We start from the raw sequence: 16,594 nt of genomic DNA, 5'->3' as shown, positions 1-16,594 counted from the left end.
ACTTCCAGATAATCTTCCCTTTTGGATCACTAGCATATATCAGGAACTCACATTTTCATACATTGTGCAATAACAGCTATAATACCATGTATGATTTTCCCAAAAGGACTCAATCATACACTGAATTTGGAGAGTGCCTATTATTGACTAGACATTGTGCTGGGTGCTAGAGATATACTGATGAACAAGACCAACAAGCTGCCTAGCATGGTGGTTATGTTCCTTCATTTCACACAAGGAATCTGCTGCTTGAATTACATGGAAGTTCTCCACACATCTTGAATGCAGTACCAGTATGTGAAAAGACGAAAACTTGATACCTTTCTTTCATGTCAATTATACCCCTGAAGAGTTATTCTTGGAAAAGTAATGGCTATCTTCTCCTACCTTTTGAATCAATCTGGAATCCTCGATGAGCTATGATTTCAGTGGAAAATCCCTTGGGTTAATTATAGATTTTTGTAAAACTACAGTAGTTCTGTTCTTTTCCACAATGACACGCTTTCCAATGTACCACGCAGGATGAATATATAACCAATTGCTAATAATATATTATGGTTCCTAATTGTCATATGATTATTCTAAATAACAACTTCGTTATATGTGCGCTCATACCTAATGCATGGGGTTCACTTTTATCTATCAAAGTGCATTAACATTGAAACTTAGTCTTTGCTTTGTGACTCTACCAGTTATAATCCTAAAATTGCTCCTGAATATTTATCATTCTTTTCAGTGATCCTGTACTATATGAAAATAGCACTACAGTGATGTTTTCTTCTATCTTTCTGTCTCTTTTTTATTCTATCTACATTGTGAAGATCTTAGCTAATCCACACCAACAAGGCTTTCACAACTGTGAAAGAAATCCTATCATGAAACAAAATAATTCTCACTTTGTTCTTGGAAGAAAATGGTCACTGCTTCTTATCTCTGAGGTAGTTTGTGGTATAATGACTGAAATGTAATAAATAATGGAGAAAAAGAGCTGTATGCATCACAAAGCCCAAAGCCATCTTTTCTAGTACGTAAATAATCATCAGTTCTTAGTAACAGCTAATGCTACATAGCCAGAGAAGGTGTGTTTATATTCCTAGATCTGATGTGAAAGCCTGTTATCTCTCTTTCACCATTTGCAGTGACTAAAATGCCATTTGCTGTATCACTATGTTTGGAACATATCTTAGACCATAACTATTTCATATGAGGCTGTTGACAAACTATCTTTATATTTATTATTATAAAAAGACTATCTAAGAAATACTAGAATAATCCAGGGAAATTAATTTGGTTCCTAGTAATGTTGAAATATATATTGATAGTATCTATACATGTATACTGATAAAACTATATGGAAAATATTAGATAATTTTATATTTTATTTTGTACTATTTTAGAACATTTATTTTTCTTTACTGTAATAGAGAAAATAATTCCAAACATTTCACTGGTGAAAAATAGTGGAAACAATTTCCTGTCTCATTTATAAAATGTCTGAAACCACTGAAACATGTAAGAAATCCTACATGAACTATGAATGAAATAAATTTTATTTATTTATTTATTTATTTATTTATTTATTTATTTATTTAGTTAGTTAGTTAGTTAGTTAGTTAGTTATTTGAGACAGGGTCTCACTGTGTAGTTGAGACTGACCTGGAACTCACTATGTAGTCCAGGCTAGTCTCGAACTCACAGTGATCCTCCTGCCTCAGCCTCCTGAGTGCTGGGATTACAGGCATACACCACCATGCCTGGCCTTGAAATAAATTTTAGATGAACTTTAACCTTTTTGAGGGTTCTTTTTCACACCTGCTGTTGGAGCATTTACAGTTCACTGCAAAAATTCTCAAAGTTATTTTTGAAGGGTCCTCTAGGATATTTTATTGTTATTCCCAAATTTTATCAGTTATTATTTGATACACTTCATTTATCTCTCCTTTCCTATCTCTGACTCAGACTTGCATTTGAGGATGTTTGAAGTTGACAGATCTGTTGTGCCAGGCCATGTGAAAGTGTCCCATGATAATTGTCTCTGTCTCCCGCAGATGTCCAGCTCATATGTCCAGATAAACTGCTATGATAGGAATGACTCCCACTCCTTCTGCACATTATTCTACCTTGTCAGTTATCTCCTTTGCTTACTAAGCCTTCCTTTAACTGATGTGACAGTCTTTTAAGTCAAAGTCCCTACTATTAATAAAGTATCTTCTCTTGCTCTTGCTGTAAGTATATTTTCTGTTAATTTTTATCTGTTCAGTTTCAAGCCCTGAATTATCTTTAATTCTTTTTCTTTTTCCTACCCTTCAACTAATCCACAAGTAAATGTTCTTGATATTAGCTTTCAATATATCCAAAATGGCTAGTTTTCACCCCATTTATGTTTGCTACCTTAAACCAAGTCTTGATGGGCAATGTAATATTTTCCTAAATAATGTGCTTGCTTCCAACTTTGCCACTAATACAGCAGCAGAGTGATTATTTAAAAGTTTATATCACATCTCTGCTCTGAACACTTCAGTATTTTCTGTGTCACTCCGAATGAAATCCCTAGGAAGTACCTATTTCATACTGGCTTTAGTAATCTGTTTTCTGGCTAACTATGACTTTAAATTCTCTAAGTGCCTCCTGCCAACTCCCCCATCTCAACTAACTCTATGTTAATAAAGCTGATTCTTTCACTTCAATTTCTTCTAACCTAACCTAACCTAACCTGACCTAATCTGTAATCTGTGGTAAGCTAATATAACCTAACAACCTTTTCATATTCTCTGTATTCAATTCACTTTCTAATCCCTTAATTTCCTTTATTTTCATCCCATCCCAGCACCTTTTGCTGTCTGAAATATTAAATATTTATTTGATTAGTGAGTATGGTCTGTTCTTTGAATGTCAGTTCTTTGAAGTAGTGACGTGGCTTACTCTGCTCATTTCTATATACATAGAACCTAAAAAATAATAGGTACTCAATAAACGTGTTGATGTGACGGGTAAATCTTAGCACTGCTAAAGTAGAGAGTGATTACTAGGACAACATTTGGTATTTCATTATCTTTGGCTAAATATTAAAATAGTAGCATTATATCCTACCATTTGATAGCTATGGTTTCCAATTAACAATTTGCTACCACTAGTGATTGGGAAAAGATATTTGATACTGAATGGATAGATTAAAATATTTAGCTACCCTTTAGGGAAAGGCTGGTTATATGTCTGAGTAGTTGTAATGATAGTGTGTTAGGATTTGTGAGATCTACATTTTATTCTAATTCAATTACTATAGAAGGAGATTATTATTTTTAATTCAATAAGTAAAGAATCTAATGATACTTTCAAAGTTAAAATACTAAGAACATATATCTTTAAGATAAAGTGGTCATAAAAAGAAAATTTCTTATTTTAGCTTAAGCCTAAAACAAGTTTTAAACATAGACAGTGAATAGAGGAAAAACAAATTGATTTTCCTTCTCTTATACTTTTGTAATATTCAGTGCTTCACACTCGTCATCAAATGTGTCCCACATCAACAAATGCCCAGATACTTGCTGTATGTTGTGCAATTCAATTCAATTCTAACACTGCACTGAGGTAGAATAAACCCCACAGGTTAGGGGGCCAGTCCCACAAGACTGCCCCCACTTCAGATTTCAGTCACAAATAATAAATGCCCAGGTTACCCACAACTTCTGTTTGTCTTGGCTACAAACAGGAGGTCCTCACAAATGCTCCACAAGTTTGATTAGTTTTAAGAGGAACTCACCAAGTGCTGAGAAACATTTTTAATACTTTATTATGAAAGGCTACAACTTGGCAACATCCAGAAGGAAGAGACCCAGGAGAAAAGGTGTAGGGAAAGGGGTGGGAGGCTTTCATGCCTTCTTTAAGCACATTCCTTCCTAGCACCTTCACACGTTCACTAACCCAGAAACTCTCTAAACTTGGCCTTTTGGGTTTTTATGGGGATTCATTATGAAGGCATAATTGATTAAATCATTAGCTATGGCTGATATTCAACCTTCAGTTTCTCTCCTCTCCCCACAGGCTGGGGAAGGGGATGAGGCTGAAAGATCCAATCCTTTGTCCCAGGTTTAGTTCCCTTGGCAACCAACTTCCCTCCTGTGACTATCCAAAAACCCGTAGCCATCAGCCTTCTCATTAGTATTGAGAAAGATACAAGACTCCAAGGATTTCATAGCTGTGTGCCAGAAAACGGAGCAGAGGATAAATACATATACAAAATCCACCAGAAAAATGTACACACATCAGGAAAAGAAAAACTTGTATAAATATTTTAATACTAATTTTTTGAGACATCATTAGACTAATACAAGTTACCTTTGGCTTCTACAATTACAAGAGGTGCTCAAAGTGGTGGCCATTAGCTTCTAGATATTTATTAGTATAGCAAACTGCTGCTTGAAAAACCTTAGTCATTGAGATTTCTGCTCATACATTTGAATATCTTCTCTAAGGGCTGGCAGTGTAGTGATTTTTTTGTTTTGTTTTTTGTGATATACCACATCCTCTAGATCTCCCATATTAGGGTAACACTCTATGTTGAAAAAAATCATACTATTTTTCTTTTCCTAAAATGTGTATACATATTTTTGGCAGGCTCTATATCATCACATTATCACACAGAACTAGTTTTTTTATTTAACTATTTTTTTTTCTTTTTATCTAGCTTACACAGGTTTGTTAGTGGGAATATGTCTTCTTGCCTTTATGTGCAATGACTTTCTCCTTTCTAAACAAAGTAGTAACTTATTTTCTTCATAAAAGACAGTGTATTTAAAACTCTTCTTTAGAATAATATAATTTAAATGAGCCTATTTAAAAATGGGCCATTTGTCTGAAAGAAGCTTGATTGGGCCTAAACAGCTATACAAACAAACATATTTTAAAAGTCTTGTAAAAGTCTTGTTAATATCCTCAGTAACTCAAATTGGTTTTCTAAACCATGATTGGCTTCATTAATCCCTGGACAATATTATTACCTTTTGAGAGGACTCTTGTAGACCAGTAAGGGAGATCTGAGAAGACTGGAAAGAGATTAAAAAAAAGTATATAGATGAATTAGGCCGTAAAGTAGGTAACAATCAATTCTCTTCTGTTAATTAGCATTTGTAACATCTCCCAAAGTTCTCAGAAGTTCCATGCCCGGGAAAAACAGGAAGGTGAGAAAAATGAGATACAAATGAAAAGTTATCTCTTGAAACATGGAATGCCTCTAAGTAGTCACTTCTAATTCATAAAAGATCCACTAGAAGAACCTCAAGCAGGTACCTGATATTAGCAACGTGCTCAATATATACTGTTTTCTCTATGCATATATACATTTGATAAAAATTATTTTATGAATTACTCACAGTAATAGATCAACAACAGCTACTAATAAAATAGAATAACAGTATAATGTAATAAAAATTATATGAACTGGTCTTTTGCTAGACAAATATCTCTCTCACTCTGCTTGTGATAATGTGAGAGGATAAAATGTGCATGTGAGGAGAGGAAGTGAGGGGGATGATACAGGCACATGATGTGGCGTTGTCATGTAAGCCTAAAGTAGGGTTACTTGGACACAGGCACTGTGATGCTGCCATTCAATCTGATAGCTGAGAATGGCTATCAGGCAGGTAGCAAATACGGTGTGGATTTGGGGACAAACAGATGCTTCTCATCCTGGTCTGGATGGTATGAGGTTTCATCACACTGCTCAGAATTGTGCACCATTTAAAGCATCATGAATTCTGTATTTCCTGAATTTCCCATTTAATATTTTCAGACTGTGATTGGCCACAGGTAACTGAAATCACAGGAAACAGAGAGGCCAGGTGAGAGGGGAAGGACTACTTTATAAAATTCCTTATGCCAGGGGAAAACTTACTCTGAAATTTCAATTTAAGCTCTTGAATTACATATTCTCTTTAAAGAAGCATTCTCAGTCATAACCAGAGTATCATTTCTGCAGTGCTATGATTATAAAGAATGCCATAATTAGACTCTTCCTTAGCAAAAAGTTATCGCAATACTATTATAAGACTTCTCACCTGAAAAATAAGTCTGGCTTCTTTCATCTAAAACAATGTAATGCTTAAAGGATGCTGAATTGCAATTATTTTGCTTAATCTTTATATCTGAGGTTGAACAATTAATCCATTCCAGGCTACAAAATACATTTGCAGGTGTTTTGATGAGGAATTAATTTTTATCAATGGTCAAGATTAGCCCTTGCCCCCTTTCCAGTAAAGGTCAGAAGATTAGAATGGTTTAAAGCTTTGGCTCTCAAACTTCAGTGTTTATTGAGTCCTCTGGAAGGCTTTTTAAAATTCATTCTTGGTTTCTGATTAAGTAGGTCTGGGATGGAGTCTAAAATTTTACATTTCCGACAAATTCCCAGGAGTTATGCAGCTGGCCTGCTATCACACTTTAAGAATAGTAAACTGCTAGTTTAAATTAAGGCAAGTGGTTGCCCCACAGATCATTTTGTTTGAAGTTTTGCTTTGTTCTTTTATTGGAAAGATATTATTGTCACCAAAGGAAAATGTTTAAAATAGATCGTTAAAGTGTGGTTTTTAAAATGCACTGAACTGCTTGCTGTGTTTTACCAACTATTATTGGAGACTAATCTATAGTGCATTTTCTTGAGATCAGAGACCTCTGCAAAGTTGGAAGTTCTCACCATACAAAAGCATCTTTTAAATTTAAAAAATTATTAGCCCATGATTTCCATCTGCTAATACCCATGAAATGAACTCAAGGAAAGTATAGATAATATTAAAGTATAACAAAAACCTTCAATTTGGATAATACTGTTTGTCAAGTTGATACTTCACATGCACCGTGCCAATTTCTGGAACTCTGTATTAATGGTTTGAACCTAGAGGACTATGAAAGAATTTTTAATCTAGTATGTACATTTTTATATCTCCATGTCTAAAAAGAAGTTTGTGTGTTCAGATGTACAATGCCAATCTCTTAAGATGTGATTCACAATGGTTAGACTCCCATTGTAAATGAATACCTCATACCTCAAATATATTTTGTTTAATTAAATATCCAGGTTGAAAGCTAAGAAAGGTACTGCTGAAATAAAGATGAGAAATAAAAGGTTGAAAATTCACTTCCAGGCCCATCGAAATGAAAAAAGAAATGTTCCTCTAGCAGGTTTTTTCTCCTAATTTAGCTTATCTGCATAGTTTCTCTATATATAATATTATAAAGTTTAGTCTTGTTAGAAATGGTTTTTATTATTTTCCCATGCCATATATATATATGTATATTTATATATATATATATATATTTGACATAGAGTCTTACTATGTAGTTCAGTCCAGCCTTGGACTCATGGTGATCCTCCTGCCTCAGTCTCCTGAATGTTGAGATTACAAGCATGCACCACCATGCTTGTCCACACATTATCTTTATAAATGCTCCTAGTGCTGAAGACAAATACCACACAGACAGTGTCCCATGTTTGGAGGAAATCTGTAGCTTTTCCTTGGGTATATCACCATCTGGTTTACCTGGAATTGATAACTGCCCATCTGCCCCTATAGTGACAGGGCAAATTTACTTTCATTTTTCCTGAAGGTCACAGGTATTTAATGTTAACTACTTTTCTATCAATCTTTTGCAGAGCTTGCAGTCTGTGGCTAGATGGCTTCAAGGCAGAAATGACATGATGGAGAAAAGCTGCTCACTGTGGCAGCTGGGAAGTGCAGAAAACAAGGAGTCAAAAAGAGAGTTGTACCTTGCAAAGACAGATCCCAGTGACCCACCTTCTCCAACTGACCGCCAAGTCCCAGTAGCCCATTCAGATATGAACTTATCAATAGATTGACCCACTGATACAGGTAGCACTCTAATGATCTAATGGTGTCTGAAAGCCCCACGTTTAAACATATGACCTTTGGGGGTCAATTTAGGACTCAATCATAATACTGCCTGTCCTGTACTTCCTGCACTCTGAGTAAGCTTGGCTGAGTGTGAGAGAATTTCTGTTTATTGCAATTAATAACACTTGATTATATACACCGATATTTCCTATTATAGTTTTTTCTTTTTAAAAATAATATAAATTAGAAAAGTAAAAAAGTAATGTGAGTAGAAATTATCAAATAATAGAAATACTGAATAGAAAATGGACAATGCATATTTCAAGTTTCATTGTCTCCTGATGCCATTTCTCTAATGTAAATTCCTATTAGCTTTTATTGCACATCCTTGCAGACATGTTTCAGTATGTATAAAAAACTCATATCTATCATCTATCTATCTATCTATCTATCTATCTATCTATCTATCTATCTATCTATCTATCTGATTGTCTGCCTATCTATCCATTCATTGATCTCATTTCAATTTAAATATAATGTCTTTTATTCTTCTCTAGACACAGGAAACATCTGCTATGCTACATAAACACTTCAGGATATAAGCCCAACCATCATTTGTTTTTTCTCTTTCTTTAAAGCAATTTAAAGTTTACTAACATTTCCTTAGTAAATCTATTTAAAAATAATTTTCTCCTCTTTCTCACACACATGGTCCATTAATTAGGTGCTCCAAAAAAATTTAAAACTCTAGTGTTATATCATTAATAGAGGCTTGTACTATATAAAAGTCTCACCATCTGTGTAATGGTCTCACTGACTCATCCAGTTATTTTTGCAGTTTAATTTTGTTTGACATTCAGTTGATTACTCCTAGCTATATTATAGTCATGTGTAGTGACATGCCATTTTAGTTAATTCATTGTCTTTAAGTTTACCCTAAGTGGAAACATGGATTTCTTATTTAACAAGATGTGACTACCTAAAATTAAAGATGGAGAAAAGATTTTCTTTAGAGATGTACCCACATTTCTCCACATGCCTCCCACAGTGGTGATTATCTATCTATCTATCTATCTATCTGACTGTCTAATCTATTCACTGTACATTCACATTTGAATATCCACAAATCTAGAGCAATTTCTTTCTTAGTACAGTAAACTTTTTTTTAGATTTGATATTTATGAGGTATCTAAATAGAAAAAAAACCCAATGGCTTCTCTTCAATTATTTTTTAAAACTTCTGTTATCAAAAAACTTGAAATATGCATACAAAAGTACATAAAACCTATCTTCTGAGTTTAAATAATAGCTCTACACCAACCATATGTTGTTCCATAACTTCAAGGAAATTTTCCAAATACTTATCTGTTACTCTCCATGAATTAACCTACAGTATATACTTTTTTTTCCTTTTTCTTTTATTGAGTTTATTGGTACATTTTAGGTATACAGTACAATTATTCATTATTGGTATCTTGTACCTTTACATGACAGGTTTGGTTCTCTCTCTCTTTTTTTTTTTTGGTACCAGGGGATTGAACTCGGGTCCTTGCGCTTGCAAGGCAGGCCACCGAACCGCTGAGCTAAATCCCTGGCTTGGTTCTCATTTTTTTCCCCTTGTCCATGCCATCCCTTCACCCACTTCTCCCCTCCCCATTTACAAACACTTTATTTCCATTTTTTCATTTTGTCATATTTTTTTCTTTTCCCTTATTACCTTTCCCCTACCCTTCCCATTTTTCCTACACCTTTAGCCCTTTTCTTCCTATTTCGAATGGTCAATTATCTCATTAGGATCTTATGGATAGTTTCTCTGGTGTGAAAAGCTATAATAGTACACTATATACTTTTATTCTCTTGCTTTTTCTGGTACCTAAAATCTATCCTTAAACATTATTATTATATGGCTTTTCCAAATTTTAAACTTTATACAAATTGAATTATACTGTGAATTAGTGACTTTAACAAGATGGTTTTGAGATTTATTCAGGTTGATAAATGTAGATGTAATTCATTAATTCATTAATAATATTTCATTATATGAACATTCTAAAATCTATGCATTGTGGTTTGATAAATTCTGGGTTGCTTCTAACTTTTTATAATTAATAGTGCTCAAGAAATTCTTAAATATTTATTTACCCAGCAGGGAAATTGCTTAGTTCTACAAAAAATTTTTTTAAACACAAAGACAACCTTAGCATATAGCAGGCCCTGAGAAAAGCTTGAGAAGATTAATTTCAATAATTTCTAGTACATACAAAGTCTTTTGAATATTTTCTAGCAAATACATACTTATGAACAGATATGAAGGACATATTTGCAGATGAAATGCAAGGGAAAGACTCAGTAATTATTTGATTTACCCATTCCAAAAGGAACTAAGCCTTTGCTGAAGAAAACACAGCACAACTAGTTAAAGATAACTCATTGTCATTATGTACATTCCTTGCTAGACCACGGAGCAAAAACACATTTACCCAGCTAAGCCCTTTCAAAACCTTCTGGAGCAAGGGCAGATGGAGACACGAACAGTGAGTCAAATATTTGCCCAGCTGAGCTCTCTTGTCATGTTGGTGTCTATATGGGTGGCAAACAAGTTTCCCTTCAAGTCTCTTTCTGGTCTTTCTATTATCATTCATTACATTCCAATTCACAAAGCATTTATTAAACGCTTAGTTACTCATTGTAAAGCAAATGAAATCACAGCTGCAAAATGGATTAAAATCCTCTATTACGGAAGAAAGCATGTTAAACCCATATCTTCTGTTAGGACTCTAGTTGTAAGATCAATTCTTACTAAAGTGCTTGAAGGATTTATAGGTCATGAAAAGCTTAAACTTTAAGAACCTAAGGGTAACCATGATAAGGATAATGTCCCTGCAGGCAGCTGTATCCCCAGGGATGCCTGAGATTGTTCACCATCTTTCCTCTGGAAAGAAATATTAAGAACCAAGTGCTTCCTACCTTGGATGAGGGTCTTCTGTGTTATCATGGCAGTATTCATTGATAAGAGCACTTTTCTGGAGTCCACATTTACTTGCTTTGACATCAGTGATCTACCTCATTTCTCTCACTTTTCTCACTTCAATTACTTCTTCCAAAAGCTTAGGTTATGAGTTTTGTTTGTGAATAATCTTTATTGTCGATAGCCTAAATACATCAAAAGTGATCCTCCAGGTGTGGTGGCATACGCCTGCAATCCCAGCACTCTGGGAGGTGGAGGCAAAAGGATTGCAAGTCTGAGGTTACTCTGGGCCATTTAGGGAGACCTTGTCTCAAATTTTGAAAGATGGGGATAGTCTGGGGATGTAGCCTGTAGGTCAGTGTGCCAGGTTCAATACTCAATACTGACACGGGAGAAATACAGTTCTCAACTTGTTGGATGTCAAGTGTGCTGAGTTTGTGGTCCCACAAACATGGAGGAATGAAGTTGAGAACCAAAGTAAATTAGGAGAGTTTTGTTAAGAATTGAAAGAAAAGAGCAGCTCCTGGATTTCCAGGAGGGGTCCCAAATGAGTGCCCACCAAAGCCCTTTATCAGGGATAATTTATACAGAAAAGTCATAATGTAGGTACAGTGGGGGTCAAATTACAATCAACCTACAGGATTACAAGTATAAGTACTTAGCACATATTGATCCAATAGGGAAATGAGTTAGAAAGTAAAGGTGCATGGAAAGAACAAAGGCATTTTGGGGAAGGGATGGGTCCAGATGTTCTGGTTACCCACCTGGGTAAGTGATGCCTATCTGGACTCACTGGGGCATGTGATTCTAATTATAGTATAATCTCAAGGTATTTTTATCTGTTAGGGAGTTTTGCAGGTCTGGCCATTGCATCTATATCTTTAGGTCTGGCTTTCTGATGTGCCTCCAGCCATAATTCTAATGTCTTTATTTTTGTGCTAATTTCCTTGACAGCCCAATCCCTCTCTGACGGTATATTAATTTCTGTCTAACTTAGCTGTCTATTATAGTACCAAAAAATGTGATTATTGTGTGTGTAATTGGGAGTATTCTTATTTACAGTTTGAGCATGGGCACATTTTTAAGTACTATAATTCACATCACCAATTTTTATTAGTGGGTCAGCAAGAAATACAATCTCTTTCTCCCTGATAGTCACCCACCCTTCCTTTTGTATTTCAAGTGCCAGCACTGTTTTGTTTCCATTTTGTTGCTAGCTCCACAGCTTTCATATTTCTTGCAATTAAACAGCCTAAAACAATTCCTAAGGTTAAAAGTTTCTCTTTAATTAAATCCAATGAATAGTGACTACAAATTCAAGGGTAATAGGAACACTCTTATTAGAGTCATACCTGAGCTAAGCTAACATCTCTTATTTTCCCTGCTTTGTAATATCTGCTTGTTAAGGTATTAATACTGCCATGAGGTCTAACTCCAGTGTTTTCTATTATGTTTTCTTTGGTAATATTTTAGGGCTGGAGAAGTGGCTGGGGGTAGAGTGGTTGCCTAACATGCGGAAGGCCTAGCACAAAACCAAAATAACAATAAAGTAGCAAACAACTAAAAAGATCTGAAGTTATAAAAATGAGAAGTAATATATACTTATTCTGGTACAGTGGGGATGCAGATCCAGCACTCGATGGGGTTTCCAGAAAAAATAGAGGATGCTCAGTTAAATGTGAATTTTGGATAATGAAAAAATTCAGTATAAGTTTGTCATCCTGTGCAATATTTGGGATACACTTATATAAAATATTATTACTCATTTAAAGTAAAAATTTACTATCAGGTTCAATTGGTCAGAATCTTCCTTAACTCTCATATTTCCACTTAGTAATTTTCTACTCACTGGCCCCACATACCCCTTGATTATAGTGTCCCATTTGCCCATACTTGTATTTAGAATTGAGCCCAGTCTGTCTCCCCAACTCACAAGACACCATGGCAATGGTCCCTATACTTTTTACTATGGCAGTGAATGAAGTCTTCCTCACCGTGCTTTACCAAGTGTGTGTAAAAAATGTTTTTAACATATCCACAAGGATGACGTTTTTGATGGATTTTAAGTGACAGTAGACTTTGCATTTGTCATTGATCATTTGCTAGTAATTCTTGCAAGATTTCAAAGAAGAATCACCTTTCTCCCCAAAACCCTCCTCAGGACTCTATGGGGACACTGGTGCTTCATGGTAAAATTGTCCTGAAGTATCTATCTACTTTATCTAGAGTAGAAGTATCTACACTAGCTTTTCAAACCTGTGTCATAGTTACTAAGGAAGACATGCCCCTGCCCGTGGGAAAGACTGACTAGGATAGGCCTGGCCCGCCTTACCTGTGCAAAACCACTGTTTTCTAGTTAGTCATGCTGCTTAGCTGTAGCTTTCTTTGCCTTCACAAGGTCAGTTGTTTCTGTGGCTTTTTTGCCTTTCTTTGTTAGTGAGCCTCTGTTCGGCTACTTTACTCTAACAAGTTTTTAATTCTTGATAAATAAATCTGGGTGGTTACTAGTCATTGAGAAGGTGATAATGCTTAGGTGAATTGGTGAGAAGCCTCCTACCTTCAAGCATTCAACTTGCAGAGGGAACCAGCTAGTGTGCTTTGTAGAGAATAGTGAGTGCTGATTCATTCTGAAAACTGAGTATATAAAGGCCAGTTAAGAGAGCCTATTATTTTCCAATAAAGTTAAAACCTACATACATTCCCAGTTACATGGTATGAGAATTTCAGGTTTTCTTGCTTTTGGTAACACTGAGTAATAGTATGTCAGACTCGCAGTCTACTGAACTATGTTATATAGAAATTATCTCTTGATAATAGAAAATTATATATTGTGAAAATTAGTAAGACAAATTTTCTTGTCATTTTGTTTATTAATATCTCTACTTATTTATTTTTTTGTATTGATTTTAATGTGTTTCTACACAGTTAGCAACCAAATTCAATGAAGTGCCTTTACTTGAAAATTTCTAAGTCCTGCTTTAAACTATCTGTTAATAATTCATATGACAAATCTTGGGCTGAACTTGTCTTTTTGAGTCAGTCCCTGTCTCGTGGCTGCTAAGATGAAGATTGTAAGTGTCTTCTTTACCTAGAAAGGCAGATTAAAAAAGAAATGGATCATTTCTCAATGGAAGGGAGGCTCAACATTAGGATCATAAATAATATGTACAAATAAGCCACACTACTTTCACATATTTGATCTGTCACCTCTGTCCCTTGCTTCTCTACGTCCCCTCCTAGAGCTGTGCTGGCCTTCCTAGTGTTTCTCTAATACAAGGACACATTGCCACTCAGGGCCTTTGCCCTGGCCGATTCCTTTGCCAGGAACATTCTCTCCCATTTTGTGCATGGCCAGCTCCCTTACCCCTTCCAAGTCTTTGCTCTAGCTTTTATCTTTCCACTAACCTCTATACTGTCCTACTTAAAACTGCATCTTACCACCCTTGACTTCTGAATGCCCTTGTTCCTTGTTTTTCTTTATCGTAAGTTTCCTCATATCATACCACTTACTGGCCTATCATATATTTTGTTAAATTCTGTACCCAAAGAGAAAACTCCACACTCCAGGTAAGGGTCTGTATCTGTTTTGTGTTCTGACATATTCAAACATCACAGGGCAGTGCCTGAAATGTGGTGAGTATTAAAAAAATAATTGTTAAATGAATAAATCAATTTAAAAGGTCTCCTGAAAGATAGAGGAGAAACATAGAAGAGATCTCCAACAGGATTCTCTATCTGTAAAATATTAAGTGTTTTAAAGATATTGCTGTTCCTATAATTGACCATCTTATAGAAGTGACTTTGGACCTTCAAGTCACATAGGTTGATCTTGAGTATCCAGCTTAACTATGCAAGCATGTGCTGGTGTTACATAGAAAGTCAATTAATAACTGAACCTCCTTAGATTAGAGAGTCTCACACTCTAGTGCTGAACCATAACAAGTTTTACTTCTGTGGCGAATAAACTACTTAAAATTGCTCAATATTGAATGATCAGGACACTAAATTCTTCAGCCCTGGTATGACAAACTTTAGGGAACACTTCCCCCATCCTTTTTTGAGAGTTCATCAGGGGGATATTTGGTCTAATGAAATAATCTTTTTTTTTTTCTGTGATATTCTGAGGAGGAAGTCAGATATATTGCTGTAGGCAAAGACACTGTTGTTCCTCATTTCCTTTCAATTCATTGGGACTATTACAGGTTGATTTCAAACAATTTTGGGGAAGATTTAAGGGTGTTTTGTTTCAGATAATAATGAAAAACTGGATGTTTCACTTCTGCTTAAAATGTAGAAAGGTATAAAAATACATTGCTCCTGTACTAACAACAGGAAAAATCCACATAGTCTCAAAAATGATATCCCTTCTAAAACCTATCAGAAAACTGAGTGATTGGCCTCTCTGAACAGGGACAGGGCACATTAACTGTTGGATATTTGGCAGAGTACTAGGGGAAAAGGTGGCTTCTGCATGGAAGCAGGTGAGAAGAAATCAGCTAAAATTTTACAAATTCTTAAAGACTAAATGTGTCTAGCGTATCAATTTAGAGTAAATGGGAGCCCCACTTAGAAGGGGAGTGTGTAGTCATCCCTGCGGTCTTTTCCATAGGCTAACACTGGATGTTCACAAAAGAGATCGGGTTAGGCTAGGAAACCAGATGAGACACAGAAACAAAGGGAACTCTGGTTGCTACAGGGACAGAGGCAGGAATGCTAAGTGCCCTGTCCCCAAGGCCTAAACACACAATTCTTCCTCACAGTAAGGCTAGACCAGAAGAATAAAAATCTATCCCAGCCCCAGCATGAGCCCAGAAACAAATAAAAACAATAAATTTCTACTTGCTGAGGAAGGGGTGAGAACTTGGAAAGACATGCTCTCTAAAACACTGTAGGGACTGATGGAATTGGGGAGACGTCACAGAGACTCTGAGGAAAGCCCTTCGTCACCTTGATAAGTTAAGAGGCTGCATTATGAGCAGGAAAACATTACTGGAGGAATAAGACTAGTGCTCAGAGTTAATGATAGCAAACACCAAAGTTCCAGTGTAACTTTATAGATTGGTATACAGTATGGGAAAGCAGCTACTTCACAGTACACATTCTCAACCTTTCCTTTCTCACACCTGGATCAAGGCTTTTGATCTTAAATTTGTGTGCATGAGTATGAGAGTGGCTTTTTATTCTGCCTTAAAGAAAGGAAGAATCCAATTAGGAGAGTCCTGTGCCTGCTTCCATCCTTTGATGTGGTTGTTTGGTTTGATTTTGTACCCCTCTCCTGGTCCTTGCACCAATATGCATGCTGTTGCAGCCAGACTATGGCTGGGATGTATTAGAGGAAAATCTATTTATCATCGTTTTCAGTGGAATAGTGTTTTTCAGCTACGACATGCTGGAAAGCATGTACAGGCAATTTGGCTTTATGAAACTTCTTCCAAGAAAAATCAGTATGACACAGATGATGTTAAATGTTCAGGGTATTTTTTAAAAAACAATGTTTCTCTAGATTTTAAAGCACATTTTGTATAAATTCTATACATTCAGCAACCATTCAAAAGAGGCTATAGAACAATTGAGGTGAAAATTCAATTTTCAAGGTGAAAGTTATTTATGATTTTTTTTTTCTAGGAAGGTCCACTGCTTTAGATTTGCATGTAAACACAATAGCACAGTCAGGAAACACAAACTTAAGCATGCTGATTGCAATATAATTTCCATCTCTTCATATATGAGTATTCCAAGATTTCGAATTCAAATTTAAACTTAACACATACTCATAACAGAGAGA

This window comes from Fukomys damarensis, unplaced genomic scaffold, assembly GCF_012274545.1.
Source record: "Fukomys damarensis isolate Sample0158 unplaced genomic scaffold, DMR_v1.0_HiC HiC_scaffold_24, whole genome shotgun sequence".
Classification (NCBI taxonomy): Eukaryota; Metazoa; Chordata; class Mammalia; order Rodentia; family Bathyergidae; genus Fukomys; species Fukomys damarensis.
The sequence above is the reverse complement of the archived record's forward strand: the minus strand, read 5'-3'. Positions refer to the sequence as shown.